Consider the following 5,410-nt stretch of genomic DNA (forward strand, 5'->3'; position numbering starts at 1 on the left):
GAAGAATTTGATCAGCCTAACTTGCTATTTTGTTTATTTGTTTTTGAGCCAGACCAATTGATTATGGTCACTGACTAGCCTATGCACTGTGTGCTATGGGGTCAAGTAATGATCTCAGTCCAGTCATTGTGGATGAGTGGAAGGTGGGATCCCGTATGACCTTCATGGACATTAGGAGGACGGGTACTATAAGCATGTCTGGCAAACACCTGGATGCCAAGTTCTGATGAAAGTACGCTCCCATTTGATATGCACAGTCTCCTGTTTAACCTTCACAATGAGCTATGAGTGTAGCAGGGTATCTCTGCTTTATGGATGAGGGAGCCGAGGCTCAGCCCAAAGCAACTTGCTTGAGACCACAGCGCTATTAAGCGATGGGTCCTGGGCTTGACCCAAAGCTCAAGCTCTATCCCTAATTCCTCCCCAAACGAGAAGGGATGTGAATAATATCTGTAAAAATTCTTTTGGGTCCAACATGGTCTAGGAGGTTCAGAAACTGAGAGCTCTTCTGAGAGTATGATTTGGTAGTTTCAGGGTGACTGACATCAAGTCCCAAGTCCAACATGTAGGATGACCCTGGAAAGCACTACATGTAATAGTCCTTTGCTACCTTTATGACTAAGAACTCAGAAAGATCAGGATCTGAGAGTGGATCTGCAGGCCACAGACCTTTATGGCTCATTTGACCTTGGTAGAGAATTCTCTCCCAAGGATGGTCATACTGCATATGTTCAGTGGGATTGACCAATTTGGAAAGAACTAATTAAATATGTTTATCAGATTTGAGGTCAAGAGACCAGAAAATGGATGATTATTGGAATAAAGGTTGGATGGCTGGGTTGGGAGGGGTGCTTGGGAGAGAGGAGAAAGAACTAGAATGGCATTTAGATATTTTCTTTTCTCATGTTCTCCTCTTATATCCTTAAGATTTTATTTCAAGTGCTTTAATTGCCATAATTGTTCAAAAATACATCTTTATGTACCTATTGTGGTAACACTTTATGCTTTCCACCCTTCTGTTGAATTGCCTTATCTATCACTAGGTCCTGCTGATTATAATTATTTTCCATGTCTTAAAATCAGCCTGACCTTATTTTTCCCTTCTTTTTCTGTCTAGTTTAGTAGGATGGCTCAATATATTATATATATTTGAACAAAAATGCTGACCATTATGTCCCCACTGTCTGGCTAAGGGCCTGGCATGGTTGTTCAACACGTATTTATTGAGTGAATGAATGCAATAAATCTTCAGCCTAAAACATAATGTTCATTGCTAAAAATAAGACTATGTTATTCCAAGATCATTACCCTTGCAACATTCCCTATTGGATTAAAAAACAATCTGAGTTCCATTTCTTTGGCAGGGTGAGCATGAGCATTGCAAAGAGAGAAATAAATCTTGATCGTAACGTGCTGCCTTCATGGCCATAGTTATATTCCCACCATTGTTGGCCTTAGCAAAAGTTTAGAAAGGGGGCATTTAGAAATATGTGCCTTAATTTAAAAGACTAGAGATTATTACCTATTAGTATCATAGTAGATAGCTTCATGGAATTTTAGGGCGAGTTAAAAAAGATGACAATGAGGACTTTGTAAAGTAGAAGTCACTAAGGAAATGAAAGGTTTTAATGATAATGACAACCCCAAATAGGGAGATTCTGGAGGAAGGTAGGGTTTCTTTGTATTCCTCAAAAGAAAATGTATAGAGCCATATTTCCAGCCTGTCTCTCCTACCTCAACCTCCAGTGGTGTCTTAGCTCTCCTGGTGGTTACTACACAGTGCTGCCTACATGTTGGCCACTTGTAATTTATAGAATTCTCCCAATAATCTTATGATATAGGTATGCACATAGTTATAGAAACAGCTGAAGAGATTCTTTAACTATTCCTAGGTTGCAAATAGCGTGTTCTATGGGCCCTATCTGCTAGGCTACCATCTAGGTGATAATAATATCTGAATAAATCCCGCAGGCAAGCCCCTAAAAGACTCCTTTTCGATCCAAGGTGGGTCCAGCTACATTCATTGCAATTTGGAGACTGCAAAGTTCCACTTACCATTTTCAGAGCTCTCAGGAATACATCAGTCATTTGAAAGCTTTGAAAATGCTTTTACAAACTGCCATCTTCTTTACCTATGGCCCGATGTGTGTTCTCAAGTGGGCACTGTGCCCCTTCTCCTTCTGAGAACACAGAATAAATCCTTTAAATCACTTCATAAAATGATAGGTCTCTTTATCAGAATAAGCAAGAGCCCACCTGCCTCACTAGGAAATGGCTTTTCCAGAAGCAAGAGCTGATATATAGCTGCTCATGAGGATGGCCCACAGCGATTAAGAAGAGCAGATCCATTGTCACTCAGAGAGGTGGCACCATGTGGCAGCCCCTGCAAGCTGCCTCTCTCGCTCTAAAAAGCAATCTTCATGATATATTGGGATGCTTCGTAAGGGATCTATTTTCAAGTGTTTCAAGTGACCCTGGTTTGTGTCTTTTTTTTTCTTTCTTTCTTTTGTCACTGTATCTTTTTAGTTCAATATTTCTGTACTAATAAAGAGAGTGAAAATGTCAGGACCTTGCACAAATTGTACTGACTTGACCCTTGGAAGGCAACAGCATGCTCTCTTCCAGATCATTACTTTTTATTACCTCCCCGCCACATCCCTTAAAGGAGGGAGAGTGGCTGCACGGTGCACGGCTTGTCCCTGGGCTGAAAGGGTTTGTGGCCTGACCCCGCTTCCGCACGTCTCGGTGGGTGTGTTCATCCTCCGCTCAGACGCTTGAGCAGATTCGCTCTCAATGGAGCAGAAGCCTTGGTGGTGGCTAAGCAGTTCCCTAAGAGTCAGGTTGCCGTTAACCATGTAAATGAGAGCGGCCAAGAGCTTGGATGAATGGAAACCCATTTTGGGAACCCCTCTTCCACCACCGATTTCTTACCAGAGGAGTTTGCAAAGAGCAAAACAGAACGACGGAGGTTTTACCTGTCCTCCCACCCGCTCCTTATTAAAAAGGTTGATAAAGTCACAGGTCTATGAGGAAAGCGGGAGGAGAAGGGGGTCAGTGGTCAGACGTGAAAGACAGATTCTAGTCGATCTCTGCAGACAGGTTGTGGCATGACCTTGGGTGAGTGGCCTGCAGTCATCTGCTCAGTGTTCTCTTTTGTGAAATGGGATTAAAATTACTGATAAACTGGTTTCTGATACCCATGGATAATCGTGGATGGAAGATTCAGAGAAAAGGCACAGTATTCTTGCCAAATGTGAATCTCAGTGTGGTCAGAGTATAATCCTAAATGATAAACTGATTAAAAAGTAGAGACAGAAGGAGGAAACATGGTTCAGGATTGCTAGGATAAACGAGGAGCCAAGAGGAAGGGAGAGATTATGAAGTGACTGGATTACTACAGTTTTATAATTTTGTTAAGATTGTCCTGACCTATCAGAATGATAGTTCAGTAGGTGGGGCACCACCCCCTTGGGAATGTATGTGAAGTTTATGAGACCGTTTTGGTTATTACAATGATCAGGAAGCTCTTAATGGATTGGGACAGAAATACAAGAAATCCCGTGATGTATGGGACAGTCCTGTCAAAAAGGAATCGTCCTGTAATCATCTGACCTTTAAATGTCCATCTAGACTTTAGACAAAGAAAGCCTATTTATCTATCTAAGCCTAGGCACTAAATATGTTATCAGCACGATACATCTTTTTTTGCAGTTTTAATATACTAGATGCTGAATTTTCTAAGAATGCAAATACTGTATAAGTTGAAAGAACATCCCATTTCATCCTGTTCAGAACATCATTGGGATTTGTTTACTTCAGAAAATTACATCGCCAAAGGCAACGCTACTTGTGACGTGGAGCTGCCAATGTTAAAGGCTCGTGGGTGAGCCGGGCTGACGTGGTGGGTTCTACAGAGAAGTCCAAGCTTCTACCTATTTCATTTAATCTCCCAGTGTCAGTGCCTCCCAGCTATTACTTTCTGAAGAAAAATGATTTTCTTATAAATTATTTTCCTTTTTATTTCTCTTTCATATGATAGTTAAACCGTTTTATTGATTTTTAAAAAACATTGTGTGTGTAAGTTGGTTCCATTATCTCTGAATTTCATTTCAGGGAAATTAAAGGTGTGTTCAGCCTTCTTTTCTGAGTGCGCAGTTGTGCTTAGTTGTGGTTTTCCTAACTTGCTACGATTTTTCTCTCTTTGGGATTCAATACTCATTTCCTGTAATCTGGCTTCTGTCCACACTGATCCAGTCAGAGAATCATGTCTGTGTATATTTAAACCCCACTGATAGATGGGATTCCAGTTTTCTCTCTGTCTTATGCAAATGGAGGGTGCAGACAGAAAACAGAGGCAGTGTTGCCATATCCACATTCTAGGATGTCTAAACTTTGGCCCCTAACCTAGATGTTACTGGAACCTCTGTTACAAAAGGCTCGATCAGCCCCGCTGAACAAATGTAGAAGTCAAGGCACCAAGAAGTGAATGACTTTCCCAAGGCCTCACAGAAAATCAATGGCAGAACTGGCATTGACCTCCATTCTGTCGGAAGTTGAAATTTGCTCAATTCTTTCTACCATGACTCACACCCACCCATATAAAGGTAATGAACTCATTGTTAGCACATAGCAGTGACTTAATGATGAGAATGACTAAAATAATTGCTCACACTTGCATGCGTAGACTTTTAATGTTTTAAAATGAACTTGAAAACTACCATCGTATTTGATCCCTCCTATAAATGTGAGAAGACTGAACAAGTGTTGGTACCCACGTTAGAAAGAGGAAGGAGGTCTTTCAGAGTTACACAAGTGAACACTCAGTGGTAGGTGAACCTGAACTAGATAGAACCTAAATCTCTGGATTAACTCTGACCTTATGCTCTCCCCACCATATTGCACTAAATATCCATTACAGATATGGATATTTTAAATAAAAAATAATAGCTCACATTTAACAGACACTTAGTGTAGGCGAGAGCTGCTAAATCATTTACATACGCCATCATTTAACCTTCAAAGAACTCTGTGGGGTTGGGACCTCATTTTGCAGGTGAGGTAACTGTGAAGAGCAAATGGCATGAAGTTCTTAATAGTATTCAGTTATTCATAGTGCACGTGTGAGCAGAGAGAACACCAAAATCCCTACCTTACTGTGCTGAGTAGCACTCAACAGGTTTCTAGCTGTGATTTGTAAGAAATTTTTTGCCCATTTTATCATGGTGAGAATAATGGAGGAGAAGGGTTAACATTGTCAAAGCTATATATTATTTAGATGTGAAGTATTCCTGGAAAATGGTAAAGGATTGCAGAGAGTAAGAAAAATAGAGTTGTAGCCAGTCAGAAAAATCTGTTTTCAACAGTGTGATAAAAAGTGTCAGCTACCAAATCTCATGTGGATTCTGTAGGG

This window comes from Pteropus vampyrus, unplaced genomic scaffold (genome assembly GCF_000151845.1).
Source record: "Pteropus vampyrus isolate Shadow unplaced genomic scaffold, Pvam_2.0 Scaffold54, whole genome shotgun sequence".
Lineage (NCBI taxonomy): Eukaryota > Metazoa > Chordata > Mammalia > Chiroptera > Pteropodidae > Pteropus > Pteropus vampyrus.